We start from the raw sequence: 19728 nt of genomic DNA, 5'->3' as shown, positions 1-19728 counted from the left end.
AGTCACAAGGACTAATGAACAAGGACAAATGGTTCACACAACGAGTCACATTTATTAATAAACAAGGACAAATGGTTTGCACAACGAGTCACGAGGACTAACGGAAAAGGACAAATGGTTCATACAACGAGTCACATGGACTAATGAACAAGGACAATTGTTTTAATACAACGAGTCACATGGACTAATGAACAAGGACAAATGGTTTACACAACGAGTCACAAGGACTAATGAACAAAGTCAAATGGTTCACACAACGAGTCACGTGGACTAATAAACAAGTACAATTGTTTAACACAACGAGTCAGAAGGACTAATGAACAAGGACAAATGGTTCACACAACGAGTCACATTTATTAATAAACAAGGACAAATGGTTCACACAACGAGTCACATGGACCAATGAACAAGTACAATTGTTTAACACAACGACTCACAAGGACTAACGAACAAGGATAAATGGTTTACATAACCAGTCACAAGGACTAATAAACAAGGACAAATGGTTCACACAACGACTCACGTGGACTAATAAACAAGTACAATTGTTTAACACAACGAGTCACAAGGACTAATGAACAAGGACAAATGGTTTACACAACGAGTCAGAAGGACTAATGAACAAGGACAAATGGTTCACACAACGAGTCACATGGACTAATGAACAAGTACAATTGTTTAACACAACGACTCACAAGGACCAATGAACAAGGATAAATGGTTTACATAAAGAGCCACAAGAACTAATGAACAAGGACAAATGGTTCACACAACGAGTCACATTTATTAATAAACAAGGACAAATGGTTCACACAACGAGTCACATGGACTAATGAACAAGTACAATTGTTTAAACAACGACTCACAAGGACTAACGAACAATGATAAATGGTTTACATAACGAGTCACAAGGACTAATGAACAAGGACAAATGGTTCACACAACGAGTTACATGGACTAATAAACAAGTACAATTGTTTAACACAACGATTCACAAGGACTAATGAACAAGGACAAATGGTTCACACAACGAGTCACATGGACTAACGAACAAGTACAATTGTTTAACACAACGAGTCACAAGGACTAATGAATAAGGATAAATGGTTCACACAACGAGTCACATGGACTAAGGAACAAGTAAAATTGTTAAACACAACGAGCCACAAGGGTTAATGAACAAGAACAAAGGGTTCACACAACGAGTCTCATGCACTAAGGAACAAGTAAAATTTTTAAACACAACGAGCCAGAAGGGTTAATGAACAAGTACAAAGGGTTCACACAACGAGTCACATGGACTAATGAACAAGTACAATTGTTTAAACACAACGAGTCACAAGGACTAATAAACAAAGACAAATGGTTTACACAACGAGTTACAAGTACTAGCGAACAAGGACAAATGGTTCACACAACGAGTCACGTGGACTAATGAACAAGTACAATTGTTTAATACAACGACTCACAAGGACTAACGAACAAGGATAAATGGTTTACATAACGAGTCACAAGGACTAATGAACAAGGACAAATGGTTCTCACAACGAGTCACGTGGACTAATGAACAAGTACAATTGTTTAATACAACGACTCACAAGGACTAACGAACAAGGATAAATGGTTTACATAACGAGTCACAAGGACTAATGAACAAGGACAAATGGTTCACACAACGAGTTACATGGACTAATAAACAAGTACAATTGTTTAACACAACGATTCACAAGGACTAATGAACAAGGACAAATGGTTCACACAACGAGTCACATGGACTAACGAACAAGTACAATTGTTTAACACAACGAGTCACAAGGACTAATGAATAAGGACAAATGGTTCACACAACGAGTCACATGGACTAAGGAACAAGTAAAATTGTTAAACACAACGAGCCACAAGGGTTAATGAACAAGAACAAAGGGTTCACACAACGAGTCTCATGCACTAAGGAACAAGTAAAATTTTTAAACACAACGAGCGAGGAAGGGTTAATGAACAAGTACAAAGGGTTCACACAACGAGTCACATGGACTAATGAACAAGTACAATTGTTTAACACAACGACTCACAAGGACCAATGAACAAGGATAAATGGTTTACATAAAGAGCCACAAGAACTAATGAACAAGGACAAATGGTTCACACAACGAGTCACATTTATTAATAAACAAGGACAAATGGTTCACACAACGAGTTATATGGACTAATGAACAAATACAATTGTTTAACACAACGACTCACAAGGACTAACGAACAAGAATAAATGGTTTACATAACCAGTCACAAGGACTAATAAACAAGGACAAATGGTTCACACAACGAGTCACGTGGACTAATAAACAAGTACAATTGTTTAACACAACGAGTCACAAGGACTAATGAACAAGGACAAATGGTTCACACAACGAGTCACATTTATTAATAAACAAGGACAAATGGTTTGCACAACGAGTCACGAGGACTAACGGAAAAGGACAAATGGTTCATACAACGAGTCACATGGACTAATGAACAAGGACAATTGTTTTAATACAACGAGTCACATGGACTAATGAACAAGGACAAATGGTTTACACAACGAGTCACAAGGACTAATGAACAAAGTCAAATGGTTCACACAACGAGTCACGTGGACTAATAAACAAGTACAATTGTTTAACACAACGAGTCACAAGGACTAATGAACAAGGACAAATGGTTCACACAACGAGTCACATGGACTAATGAACAAGTACAATTGTTTAACGCAACGAGTCACAAGGACTAATGAACAAGGACAAATGGTTCACACAACGAGTCACATGCACTAAGGAACAAGTAAAATTTTTAAACACAACGAGCCAGAAGGGTTAATGAACAAGTACAAAGGGTTCACACAACGAGTCACATGGACTAATGAACAAGTACAATTGTTTAAACACAACGAGTCACAAGGACTAATGAACAAGGACAAATGGTTTACACAACGAGTTACAAGTACTAGCGAACAAGGACAAATGGTTCACACAACGAGTCACGTGGACTAATGAACAAGTACAATTGTTTAATACAACGACTCACAAGGACTAACGAACAAGGATAAATGGTTTACATAACGAGTCACAAGGACTAATGAACAAGGACAAATGGTTCACACAACGAGTCACGTGGACTAATAAACAAGTACAATTGTTTAACACAACGAGTCAGAAGGACTAATGAACAAGGACAAATGGTTCACACAACGAGTCACATTTATTAATAAACAAGGACAAATGGTTCACACAACGAGTCACATGGACCAATGAACAAGTACAATTGTTTAACACAACGACTCACAAGGACTAACGAACAAGGATAAATGGTTTACATAACCAGTCACAAGGACTAATAAACAAGGACAAATGGTTCACACAACGACTCACGTGGACTAATAAACAAGTACAATTGTTTAACACAACGAGTCACAAGGACTAATGAACAAGGACAAATGGTTCACACAACGAGTCACATTTATTAATAAACAAGGACAAATGGTTTGCACAACGAGTCACGAGGACTAACGAAAAAGGACAAATGGTTCACACAACGAGTCACGTGGACTAATAAACAAGTACAATTGTTTAACACAATGAGTCACAAGGACTAATGAACAAGGACAAATGGTTCACACAACGAGTCACATGGACTAAGGAACAAGTAAAATTGTTAAACACAACGAGCCACAAGGGTTAATGAACAAGAACAAAGGGTTCACACAACGAGTCACATGGACTAATGAACAAGTACAATTGTTTTAACACAACGAGTCACAATGATTAATGAACAAGGATAAATGGTTTACACAACGAGTCACAAGGACTAATGAACATGGACAAATGGTTCACACAACGAGTCACATGGACTAATGAACAAGTACAATTGTTTTAACACAACGAGTCACAATGATTAATGAACAAGGATAAATGGTTTACACAACGAGTCACAAGGACTAATGAACAAGGACAAATGGTTCACACGACGAGTCACATGGACTAATGAACAAGTACAATTGTTTAACACAACGACTCACAAGGACTAACGAACAAGGATAAATGGTTTACATAACGAGTCACAAGGACTAATGAACAAGGACAAATGGTTCACACAACGAGACACGTGGACTAATAAACAAGTACAATTGTTTAACACAACGAGTCAGAAGGACTAATGAAACAGGACAAATGGTTCACACAACGAGTCACATTTATTAATAAACAAGGACAAATGGTTCACACAACGAGTCACATGGACTAATGAACAAGTACAATTGTTTAACACAACGACTCACAAGGACTAACGAACAAGGATAAATGGTTTACATAACGAGTCACAAGGACTAATGAACAAGGACAAATGGTTCACACAACGAGTCACGTGGACTAATAAACAAGTACAATTGTTTAACACAACGAGTCACAAGGACTAATGTACAAGCACAAATGGTTCACACAACGAGTCACATGGATTAAGGAACAAGTAAAATTGTTAAACACAACGAGCCACAAGGGTTAATGAACAAGAACAAAGGGTTCACACAACGAGTCACATGGACTAATGAACAAGTACAATTGTTTTAACACAACGAGTCACAATGATTAATGAATAAGGATAAATGGTTTACACAACGAGTGGAAGGACTAATGAACAAGGACAAATGGTTCACACAACGAGTCACATGGACTAATGAACAAGTACAATTGTTTAACACAACGACTCACAAGGACCAATGAACAAGGATAAATGGTTTACATAAAGAGCCACAAGAACTAATGAACAAGGACAAATGGTTCACACAACGAGTCACATTTATTAATAAACAAGGACAAATGGTTCACACAACGAGTCACATGGACTAATGAACAAGTACAATTGTTTAAACAACGACTCACAAGGACTAACGAACAATGATAAATGGTTTACATAACGAGTCACAAGGACTAATGAACAAGGACAAATGGTTCACACAACGAGTTACATGGACTAATAAACAAGTACAATTGTTTAACACAACGATTCACAAGGACTAATGAACAAGGACAAATGGTTCACACAACGAGTCACATGGACTAACGAACAAGTACAATTGTTTAACACAACGAGTCACAAGGACTAATGAATAAGGACAAATGGTTCACACAACGAGTCACATGGACTAAGGAACAAGTAAAATTGTTAAACACAACGAGCCACAAGGGTTAATGAACAAGAACAAAGGGTTCACACAACGAGTCTCATGCACTAAGGAACAAGTAAAATTTTTAAACACAACGAGAGGAAGGGTTAATGAACAAGTACAAAGGGTTCACACAACGAGTCACATGGACTAATGAACAAGTACAATTGTTTAAACACAACGAGTCACAAGGACTAATAAACAAGGACAAATGGTTTACACAACGAGTTACAAGTACTAGCGAACAAGGACAAATGGTTCACACAACGAGTCACGTGGACTAATGAACAAGTACAATTGTTTAATACAACGACTCACAAGGACTAACGAACAAGGATAAATGGTTTACATAACGAGTCACAAGGACTAATGAACAAGGACAAATGGTTCACACAACGAGTCACGTGGACTAATAAACAAGTACAATTGTTTAACACAACGAGTCAGAAGGACTAATGAACAAGGACAAATGGTTCACACAACGAGTCACATTTATTAATAAACAAGGACAAATGGTTCACACAACGAGTCACATGGACTAATGAACAAGTACAATTGTTTAACACAACGACTCACAAGGACTAACGAACAAGGATAAATGGTTTACATAACGAGTCACAAGGACTAATGAACAAGGACAAATGGTTCACACAACGAGTCACGTGGACTAATAAACAAGTACAATTGTTTAACACAACGAGTCACAAGGACTAATGAAAAAGCACAAATGGTTCACACAACGAGTCACATGGACTAAGGAACAAGTAAAATTGTTAAACACAACGAGCCACAAGGGTTAATGAACAAGAACAAAGGGTTCACACAACGAGTCACATGGACTAATGAACAAGTACAATTGTTTTAACACAACGAGTCACAATGATTAATGAACAAGGATAAATGGTTTACACAACGAGTCACAAGGACTAATGAACAAGGACAAATGGTTCACACAACGAGTCACATGGACTAATGAACAAGTACAATTGTTTTAACACAACGACTCACAATGATTAATGAACAAGGATAAATGGTTTACACAACGAGTCACAAGGACTAATGAACAAGGACAAATGGTTCACACGACGAGTCACATGGACTAATGAACAAGTACAATTGTTTAACACAACGACTCACAAGGAATAACGAACAAGGATAAATGGTTTACATAACGAGTCACAAGGACTAATGAACAAGGACAAATGGTTCACACAACGAGACACGTGGACTAATAAACAAGTACAATTGTTTAACACAACGAGTCAGAAGGACTAATGAAACAGGACAAATGGTTCACACAACGAGTCACATTTATTAATAAACAAGGACAAATGGTTCACACAACGAGTCACATGGACTAATGAACAAGTACAATTGTTTAACACAACGACTCACAAGGACTAACGAACAAGGATAAATGGTTTACATAACGAGTCACAAGGACTAATGAACAAGGACAAATGGTTCACACAACGAGTCACGTGGACTAATAAACAAGTACAATTGTTTAACACAACGAGTCACAAGGACTAATGTACAAGCACAAATGGTTCACACAACGAGTCACATGGATTAAGGAACAAGTAAAATTGTTAAACACAACGAGCCACAAGGGTTAATGAACGAGAACAAAGGGTTCACACAACGAGTCACATGGACTAATGAACAAGTACAATTGTTTTAACACAACGAGTCACAATGATTAATGAACAAGGATAAATGGTTTACACAACGAGTCACAAGGACTAATGAACAAGGACAAATGGTTCACACAACGAGTCACATGGACTAATGAACAAGTACAATTGTTTAACACAACGACTCACAAGGACCAATGAACAAGGATAAATGGTTTACATAAAGAGCCACAAGAACTAATGAACAAGGACAAATGGTTCACACAACGAGTCACATTTATTAATAAACAAGGACAAATGGTTCACACAACGAGTCACATGGACTAATGAACAAGTACAATTGTTTAAACAACGACTCACAAGGACTAACGAACAATGATAAATGGTTTACATAACGAGTCACAAGGACTAATGAACAAGGACAAATGGTTCACACAACGAGTTACATGGACTAATAAACAAGTACAATTGTTTAACACAACGATTCACAAGGACTAATGAACAAGGACAAATGGTTCACACAACGAGTCACATGGACTAACGAACAAGTACAATTGTTTAACACAACGAGTCACAAGGACTAATGAATAAGGACAAATGGTTCACATAACGAGTCACATGGACTAAGGAACAAGTAAAATTGTTAAACACAACGAGCCACAAGGGTTAATGAACAAGAACAAAGGGTTCACACAACGAGTCATATGGACTAATGAACAAGTACAATTGTTTTAACACAACGAGTCACAATGATTAATAAACATGGATAAATGGTTTACACAACGAGTCACAAGGACTAATGAACTAGAACAAATGGTTCACACAACGAGTCACATGGACTAATGAACAAGTACAATTGTTTAACACAGCGACTCACAAGGACTAATGAACAAGGATAAATGGTTTACATAACGAGCCACAAGGACTAATGAACAAGGACAAATGGTTCACACAACGAGTTACATTTATTAATAAACAAGGACAAATGGTTCACACAACGAGTTATATGGACTAATGAACAAATACAATTGTTTAACACAACGACTCACAAGGACTAGCGAACAAGAATAAATGGTTTACATAACCAGTCACAAGGACTAATAAACAAGGACAAATGGTTCACACAACGAGTCACGTGGACTAATAAACAAGTACAACTGTTTAACACAACGAGTCACAAGGACTAATGAACAAGGATAAATGGTTCACACAACAAGTCACATTTATTAATAAACAAGGACAAATGGTTTGCACAACGAGTCACGAGGACTAACGGAAAAGGACAAATGGTTCATACAACGAGTCACATGGACTAATGAACAAGGACAATTGTTTTAATACAACGAGTCACATGGACTAATGAACAAGGACAAATGGTTTACACAACGAGTCACAAGGACTAATGAACAAAGTCAAATGGTTCACACAACGAGCCACGTGGACTAATAAACAAGTACAATTGTTTAACACAACGAGTCACAAGGACTAATGAACAAGGACAAATGGTTCACACAACGAGTCACATGGACTAATGAACAAGTACAATTGTTTAACACAACGAGTCACAAGGACTAATGAACAAGGACAAATGGTTCACACAACGAGTCACATGCACTAAGGAACAAGTAAAATTTTTAAACACAACGAGCCAGAAGGGTTAATGAACAAGTACAAAGGGTTCACACAACGAGTCACATGGACTAATGAACAAGTACAATTGTTTAAACACAACGAGTCACAAGGACTAATGAACAAGGACAAATGGTTTACACAACGAGTCACAAGTACTAGCGAACAAGGACAAATGGTTCACACAACGAGTCACGTGGACTAATGAACAAGTACAATTGTTTAATACAACGACTCACAAGGACTAACGAACAAGGATAAATGGTTTACATAACGAGTCACAAGGACTAATGAACAAGGACAAATGGTTCACACAACGAGTCACGTGGACTAATAAACAAGTACAATTGTTTAACACAACGAGTCAGAAGGACTAATGAACAAGGACAAATGGTTCACACAATGAGTCACATTTATTAATAAACAAGGACAAATGGTTCACACAACGAGTCACATGGACCAATGAACAAGTACAATTGTTTAACACAACGACTCACAAGGACTAACGAACAAGGATAAATGGTTTACATAACCAGTCACTAGGACTAATAAACAAGGACAAATGGTTCACACAACGACTCACGTGGACTAATAAACAAGTACAATTGTTTAACACAACGAGTCACAAGGACTAATGAACAAGGACAAATGGTTCACACAACGAGTCACATTTATTAATAAACAAGGACAAATGGTTTGCACAACGAGTCACGAGGACTAACGGAAAAGGACAAATGGTTCACACAACGAGTCACGTGGACTAATAAACAAGTACAATTGTTTAACACAATGTGTCACAAGGACTAATGAACAAGGACAAATGGTTCACACAACGAGTCACATGGACTAAGGAACAAGTAAAATTGTTAAACACAACGAGCCACAAGGGTTAATGAACAAGAACAAAGGGTTCACACAACGAGTCACATGGACTAATGAACAAGTACAATTGTTTTAACACAACGAGTCACAATGATTAATGAACAAGGATAAATGGTTTACACAACGAGTCACAAGGACTAATGAACAAGGACAAATGGTTCACACGACGAGTCACATGGACTAATGAACAAGTACAATTGTTTAACACAACGACTCACAAGGACTAACGAACAAGGATAAATGGTTTACATAACGAGTCACAAGGACTAATGAACAAGGACAAATGGTTCACACAACGAGACACGTGGACTAATAAACAAGTACAATTGTTTAACACAACGAGTCAGAAGGACTAATGAAACAGGACAAATGGTTCACACAACGAGTCACATTTATTAATAAACAAGGACAAATGGTTCACACAACGAGTCACATGGACTAATGAACAAGTACAATTGTTTAACACAATGACTCACAAGGACTAACGAACAAGGATTAATGGTTTACATAACGAGTCACAAGGACTAATGAACAAGGACAAATGGTTCACACAACGAGTCACGTGGACTAATAAACCAATACAATTGTTTAACACAACGAGTCACAAGGACTAATGTACAAGCACAAATGGTTCACACAACGAGTCACATGGATTAAGGAACAAGTAAAATTGTTAAACACAACGAGCCACAAGGGTTAATGAACAAGAACAAAGGGTTCACACAACGAGTCACATGGACTAATGAACAAGTACAATTGTTTTAACACAACGAGTCACAATGATTAATGAACAAGGATAAATGGTTTACACAACGAGTCACAAGGACTAATGAACAAGGACAAATGGTTCACACAACGAGTCACATGGACTAATGAACAAGTACAATTGTTTAACACAACGACTCACAAGGACCAATGAACAAGGATAAATGGTTTACATAAAGAGCCACAAGAACTAATGAACAAGGACAAATGGTTCACACAACGAGTCACATTTGTTAATAAACAAGGACAAATGGTTCACACAACGAGTCACATGGACTAATGAACAAGTACAATTGTTTAAACAACGACTGACAAGGACTAACGAACAATGATAAATGGTTTACATAACGAGTCACAAGGACTAATGAACAAGGACAAATGGTTCACACAACGAGTTACATGGACTAATAAACAAGTACAATTGTTTAACACAACGATTCACAAGGACTAATAAACAAGGACAAATGGTTCACACAACGAGTCACATGGACTAACGAACAAGTACAATTGTTTAACACAACGAGTCACAAGGACTAATGAATAAGGACAAATGGTTCACACAACGAGTCACATGGACTAAGGAACAAGTAAAATTGTTAAACACAACGAGCCACAAGGGTTAATGAACAAGAACAAAGGGTTCACACAACGAGTCACATGGACTAATGAACAAGTACAATTGTTTTAACACAACGAGTCACAATGATTAATAAACATGGATAAATGGTTTACACAACGAGTCACAAGGACTAATGAACTAGAACAAATGGTTCACACAACGAGTCACATGGACTAATGAACAAGTACAATTGTTTAAACACAACGAGTCACAAGGACTAATGAACAAGGACAAATGGTTTACACAACGAGTCACAAGTACTAGCGAATAAGGACAAATGGTTCACACAACGAGTCACGTGGACTAATGAACAAGTACAATTGTTTAATACAACGACTCACAAGGACTAACGAACAAGGATAAATGGTTTACATAACGAGTCACAAGGACTAATGAACAAGGACAAATGGTTCACACAACGAGTCACGTGGACTAATAAACAAGTACAATTGTTTAACACAACGAGTCACATTTATTAATAAACAAGGACAAATGGTTTGCACAACGAGTCACGAGGACTAACGGAAAAGGACAAATGGTTCATACAACGAGTCACATGGACTAATGAACAAGGACAATTGTTTTAATACAACGAGTCACATGGACTAATGAACAAGGACAAATGGTTTACACAACGAGTCACAAGGACTAATGAACAAAGTCAAATGGTTCACACAACGAGTCACGTGGACTAATAAACAAGTACAATTGTTTAACACAACGAGTCACAAGGACTAATGAACAAGGACAAATGGTTCGCACAACGAGTCACATGGACTAATGAACAAGTACAATTGTTTAACACAACGAGTCACAAGGACTAATGAACAAGGACAAATGGTTCACACAACGAGTCACATGCACTAAGGAACAAGTAAAATTTTTAAACACAACGAGCCAGAAGGGTTAATGAACAAGTACAAAGGGTTCACACAACGAGTCACATGGACTAATGAACAAGTACAATTGTTTAAACACAACGAATCACAAGGACTAATGAACAAGGACAAATGGTTTACACAACGAGTCACAAGTACTGGCGAACAAGGACAAATGGTTCACACAACGACTCACGTGGACTAATAAACAAGTACAATTGTTTAACACAACGAGTCAGAAGGACTAATGAAACAGGACAAATGGTTCACACAACGAGTCACATTTATTAATAAACAAGGACAAATGGTTCACACAACGAGTCACATGGACTAATGAACAAGTACAATTGTTTAACACAATGACTCACAAGGACTAACGAACAAGGATTAATGGTTTACATAACGAGTCACAAGGACTAATGAACAAGGACAAAAGGTTCACACAACGAGTCACGTGGACTAATAAACCAGTACAATTGTTTAACACAACGAGTCACAAGGACTAATGTACAAGCACAAATGGTTCATACAACGAGTCACATGGATTAAGGAACAAGTAAAATTGTTAAACACAACGAGCCACAAGGGTTAATGAACAAGAACAAAGGGTTCACACAACGAGTCACATGGACTAATGAACAAGTACAATTGTTTTAACACAACGAGTCACAATGATTAATGAACAAGGATAAATGGTTTACACAACGAGTCACAAGGACTAATGAACAAGGACAAATGGTTCACACAACGAGTCACATGGACTAATGAACAAGTACAATTGTTTAACACAACGACTCACAAGGACCAATGAACAAGGATAAATGGTTTACATAAAGAGCCACAAGAACTAATGAACAAGGACAAATGGTTCACACAACGAGTCACATTTGTTAATAAACAAGGACAAATGGTTCACACAACGAGTCACATGGACTAATGAACAAGTACAATTGTTTAAACAACGACTGACAAGGACTAACGAACAATGATAAATGGTTTACATAACGAGTCACAAGGACTAATGAACAAGGACAAATGGTTCACACAACGAGTTACATGGACTAATAAACAAGTACAATTGTTTAACACAACGATTCACAAGGACTAATAAACAAGGACAAATGGTTCACACAACGAGTCACATGGACTAACGAACAAGTACAATTGTTTAACACAACGAGTCACAAGGACTAATGAATAAGGACAAATGGTTCACACAACGAGTCACATGGACTAAGGAACAAGTAAAATTGTTAAACACAACGAGCCACAAGGGTTAATGAACAAGAACAAAGGGTTCACACAACGAGTCACATGGACTAATGAACAAGTACAATTGTTTTAACACAACGAGTCACAATGATTAATAAACATGGATAAATGGTTTACACAACGAGTCACAAGGACTAATGAACTAGAACAAATGGTTCACACAACGAGTCACATGGACTAATGAACAAGTACAATTGTTTAAACACAACGAGTCACAAGGACTAATGAACAAGGACAAATGGTTTACACAACGAGTCACAAGTACTAGCGAATAAGGACAAATGGTTCACACAACGAGTCACGTGGACTAATGAACAAGTACAATTGTTTAATACAACGACTCACAAGGACTAACGAACAAGGATAAATGGTTTACATAACGAGTCACAAGGACTAATGAACAAGGACAAATGGTTCACACAACGAGTCACGTGGACTAATAAACAAGTACAATTGTTTAACACAACGAGTCACATTTATTAATAAACAAGGACAAATGGTTTGCACAACGAGTCACGAGGACTAACGGAAAAGGACAAATGGTTCATACAACGAGTCACATGGACTAATGAACAAGGACAATTGTTTTAATACAACGAGTCACATGGACTAATGAACAAGGACAAATGGTTTACACAACGAGTCACAAGGACTAATGAACAAAGTCAAATGGTTCACACAACGAGTCACGTGGACTAATAAACAAGTACAATTGTTTAACACAACGAGTCACAAGGACTAATGAACAAGGACAAATGGTTCACACAACGAGTCACATGGACTAATGAACAAGTACAATTGTTTAACACAACGAGTCACAAGGACTAATGAACAAGGACAAATGGTTCACACAACGAGTCACATGCACTAAGGAACAAGTAAAATTTTTAAACACAACGAGCGGAAGGGTTAATGAACAAGTACAAAGGGTTCACACAACGAGTCACATGGACTAATGAACAAGTACAATTGTTTAAACACAACGAATCACAAGGACTAATGAACAAGGACATATGGTTTACACAACGAGTCACAAGTACTAGCGAACAAGGACAAATGATTCACACAACGAGTCACGTGGACTAATGAACAAATACAATTGTTTAATACAACGACTCACAAGGACTAACGAACAAGGATAAATGGTTTACATAACGAGTCACAAGGACTAATGAACAAGGACAAATGGTTCACACAACGACTCACGTGGACTAATAAACAAGTACAATTGTTTAACACAACGAGTCACAAGGACTAATGAACAAGGACAAATGGTTCACACAACGAGTCACATTTATTAATAAACAAGGACAAATGGTTTGCACAACGAGTCACGAGGACTAACGGAAAAGGACAAATGGTTCACACAACGAGTCACGTGGACTAATAAACAAGTACAATTGTTTAACACAATGTGTCACAAGGACTAATGAACAAGGACAAATGGTTCACACAACGAGTCACATGGACTAAGGAACAAGTAAAATTGTTAAACACAACGAGCCACAAGGGTTAATGAACAAGGACAAATGGTTCACACAACGAGTCACATGGACTAATGAACAAGTACAATTGTTTAACACAACGACTCACAAGGACTAACGAACAAGGATAAATGGTTTACATAACGAGTCACAAGGACTAATGAACAAGGACAAATGGTTCACACAACGAGTCACGTGGACTAATAAACCAGTACAATTGTTTAACACAACGAGTCACAAGGACTAATGTACAAGCACAAATGGTTCACACAACGAGTCACATGGATTAAGGAACAAGTAAAATTGTTAAACACAACGAGCCACAAGGGTTAATGAACAAGAACAAAGGATTCACACAACGAGTCACATGGACTAATGAACAAGTACAATTGTTTTAACACAACGAGTCACAATGATTAATGAACAAGGATAAATGGTTTACACAACGAGTCACAAGGACTAATGAACAAGGACAAATGGTTCACACAACGAGTCACATGGACTAATGAACAAGTACAATTGTTTAACACAACGACTCACAAGGACCAATGAACAAGGATAAATGGTTTACATAAAGAGCCACAAGAACTAATGAACAAGGACAAATGGTTCACACAACGAGTCACATTTGTTAATAAACAAGGACAAATGGTTCACACAACGAGTCACATGGACTAAGGAACAAGTAAAATTGTTAAACACAACGAGCCACAAGGGTTAATGAACAAGAACAAAGGGTTCACACAACGAGTCACATGGACTAATGAACAAGTACAATTGTTTTAACACAACGAGTCACAATGATTAATAAACATGGATAAATGGTTTACACAACGAGTCACAAGGACTAATGAACTAGAACAAATGGTTCACACAACGAGTCACATGGACTAATGAACAAGTACAATTGTTTAAACACAACGAGTCACAAGGACTAATGAACAAGGACAAATGGTTTACACAACGAGTCACAAGTACTAGCGAATAAGGACAAATGGTTCACACAACGAGTCACGTGGACTAATGAACAAGTACAATTGTTTAATACAACGACTCACAAGGACTAACGAACAAGGATAAATGGTTTACATAACGAGTCACAAGGACTAATGAACAAGGACAAATGGTTCACACAACGAGTCACGTGGACTAATAAACAAGTACAATTGTTTAACACAACGAGTCACATTTATTAATAAACAAGGACAAATGGTTTGCACAACGAGTCACGAGGACTAACGGAAAAGGACAAATGGTTCATACAACGAGTCACATGGACTAATGAACAAGGACAATTGTTTTAATACAACGAGTCACATGGACTAATGAACAAGGACAAATGGTTTACACAACGAGTCACAAGGACTAATGAACAAAGTCAAATGGTTCACACAACGAGTCACGTGGACTAATAAACAAGTACAATTGTTTAACACAACGAGTCACAAGGACTAATGAACAAGGACAAATGGTTCACACAACGAGTCACATGGACTAATGAACAAGTACAATTGTTTAACACAACGAGTCACAAGGACTAATGAACAAGGACAAATGGTTCACACAACGAGTCACATGCACTAAGGAACAAGTAAAATTTTTAAACACAACGAGCCAGAAGGGTTAATGAACAAGTACAAAGGGTTCACACAACGAGTCACATGGACTAATGAACAAGTACAAATGTTTAAACACAACGAATCACAAGGACTAATGAACAAGGACATATGGTTTACACAACGAGTCACAAGTACTAGCGAACAAGGACAAATGATTCACACAACGAGTCACGTGGACTAATGAACAAATACAATTGTTTAATACAACGACTCACAAGGACTAACGAACAAGGATAAATGGTTTACATAACGAGTCACAAGGACTAATGAACAAGGACAAATGGTTCACACAACGACTCACGTGGACTAATAAACAAGTACAATTGTTTAACACAACGAGTCACAAGGACTAATGAACAAGGACAAATGGTTCACACAACGAGTCACATTTATTAATAAACAAGGACAAATGGTTTGCACAACGAGTCACGAGGACTAACGGAAAAGGACAAATGGTTCACACAACGAGTCACGTGGACTAATAAACAAGTACAATTGTTTAACACAATGTGTCACAAGGACTAATGAACAAGGACAAATGGTTCACACAACGAGTCACATGGACTAAGGAACAAGTAAAATTGTTAAACACAACGAGCCACAAGGGTTAATGAACAAGAACAAAGGGTTCACACAACGAGTCACATGGACTAATGAACAAGTACAATTGTTTTAACACAACGAGTCACAATGATTAATGAACAAGGATAAATGGTTTACACAACGAGTCACAAGGACTAATGAACAAGGACAAATGGTTCACACGACGAGTCACATGGACTAATGAACAAGTACAATTGTTTAACACAACGACTCACAAGGACTAACGAACAAGGATAAATGGTTTACATAACGAGTCACAAGGACTAATGAACAAGGACAAATGGTTCACACAACGAGACACGTGGACTAATAAACAAGTACAATTGTTTAACACAACGAGTCAGAAGGACTAATGAAACAGGACAAATGGTTCACACAACGAGTCACATTTATTAATAAACAAGGACAAATGGTTCACACAACGAGTCACATGGACTAATGAACAAGTACAATTGTATAACACAATGACTCACAAGGACTAACGAACAAGGATTAATGGTTTACATAACGAGTCACAAGGACTAATGAACAAGGACAAATGGTTCACACAACGAGTCACGTGGACTAATAAACCAGTACAATTGTTTAACACAACGAGTCACAAGGACTAATGTACAAGCACAAATGGTTCACACAACGAGTCACATGGATTAAGGAACAAGTAAAATTGTTAAACACAACGAGCCACAAGGGTTAATGAACAAGAACAAAGGGTTCACACAACGAGTCACATGGACTAATGAACAAGTACAATTGTTTTAACACAACGAGTCACAATGATTAATGAACAAGGATAAATGGTTTACACAACGAGTCACAAGGACTAATGAACAAGGACAAATGGTTCACACAACGAGTCACATGGACTAATGAACAAGTACAATTGTTTAACACAACGACTCACAAGGACCAATGAACAAGGATAAATGGTTTACATAAAGAGCCACAAGAACTAATGAACAAGGACAAATGGTTCACACAACGAGTCACATTTGTTAATAAACAAGGACAAATGGTTCACACAACGAGTCACATGGACTAATGAACAAGTACAATTGTTTAAACAACGACTGACAAGGACTAACGAACAATGATAAATGGTTTACATAACGAGTCACAAGGACTAATTAACAAGGACAAATGGTTCACACAACGAGTTACATGGACTAATAAACAAGTACAATTGTTTAACACAACGATTCACAAGGACTAATAAACAAGGACAAATGGTTCACACAACGAGTCACATGGACTAACGAACAAGTACAATTGTTTAACACAACGAGTCACAAGGACTAATGAATAAGGACAAATGGTTCACACAACGAGTCACATGGACTAAGGAACAAGTAAAATTGTTAAACACAACGAGCCACAAGGGTTAATGAACAAGAACAAAGGGTTCACACAACGAGTCACATGGACTAATGAACAAGTACAATTGTTTAAACACAACGAGTCACAAGGACTAATGAACAAGGACAAATGGTTTACACAACGAGTCACAAGTACTAACGAAGAAGGACAAATGGTTCACACAACGAGTCACGTGGACTAATGAACAAGTACAATTGTTTAATACAACGACTCACAAGGACTAACGAACAAGGATAAATGGTTTACATAACGAGTCACAAGGACTAATGAACAAGGACAAATGGTTCACACAACGAGTCACGTGGACTAATAAACAAGTACAATTGTTTAACACAACGAGTCACATTTATTAATAAACAAGGACAAATGGTTTGCACAACGAGTCACGAGGACTAACGGAAAAGGACAAATGGTTCATACAACGAGTCACATGGACTAATGAACAAGGACAATTGTTTTAATACAACGAGTCACATGGACTAATGAACAAGGACAAATGGTTTACACAACGAGTCACAAGGACTAATGAACTAGAACAAATGGTTCACACAACGAGTCACATGGACTAATGAACAAGTACAATTGTTTAAACACAACGAGTCATAAGGACTAATGAACAAGGACAAATGGTTTACACAACGAGTCACAAGTACTAGCGAATAAGGATAAATGGTTCACACAACGAGTCACGTGGACTAATGAACAAGTACAATTGTTTAATACAACGACTCACAAGGACTAACGAACAAGGATAAATGGTTTACATAACGAGTCACAAGGACTAATGAACAAGGACAAATGGTTCACACAACGAGTCACGTGGACTAATAAACAAGTACAATTGTTTAACACAACGAGTCACATTTATTAATAAACAAGGACAAATGGTTTGCACAACGAGTCACGAGGACTAACGGAAAAGGACAAATGGTTCATACAACGAGTCACATGGACTAATGAACAAGGACAATTGTTTTAATACAACGAGTCACATGGACTAATGAACAAGGACAAATGGTTTACACAACGAGTCACAAGGACTAATGAACAAAGTCAAATGGTTCACACAACGAGTCACGTGGACTAATAAACAAGTACAATTGTTTAACACAACGAGTCACAAGGACTAATGAACAAGGACAAATGGTTCACACAACGAGTCACATGGACTAATGAACAAGTACAATTGTTTAACACAACGAGTCACAAGGACTAATGAACAAGGTCAAATGGTTCACACAACGAGTCACATGCACTAAGGAACAAGTAAAATTTTTAAACACAACGAGCGGAAGGGTTAATGAACAAGTACAAAGGGTTCACAACGAGTCACATGGACTAATGAACAAGTACAATTGTTTAAACACAACGAATCACAAGGACTAATGAACAAGGACAAATGGTTTACACAACGAGTCACAAGTACTAGCGAACAAGGACAAATGGTTCACACAACGAGTCACGTGGACTAATGAACAAGTACAATTGTTTAATACAACGACTCACAAGGACTAACGAACAAGGATAAATGGTTTACATAACGAGTCACAAGGACTAATGAACAAGGACAAATGGTTCACACAACGAGTCACGTGGACTAATAAACAAGTACAATTGTTTAACACAACGAGTCAGAAGGACTAATGAACAAGGACAAATGGTTCACACAATGAGTCACATTTATTAATAAACAAGGACAAATGGTTCACACAACGAGTCACATGGACCAATGAACAAGTACAATTGTTTAACACAACGACTCACAA

Source organism: Silene latifolia, chromosome 9, assembly GCF_048544455.1.
Source record: "Silene latifolia isolate original U9 population chromosome 9, ASM4854445v1, whole genome shotgun sequence".
In the NCBI taxonomy this organism is placed as follows: Eukaryota; Viridiplantae; Streptophyta; class Magnoliopsida; order Caryophyllales; family Caryophyllaceae; genus Silene; species Silene latifolia.
This window is presented reverse-complemented; position numbering follows the sequence as displayed.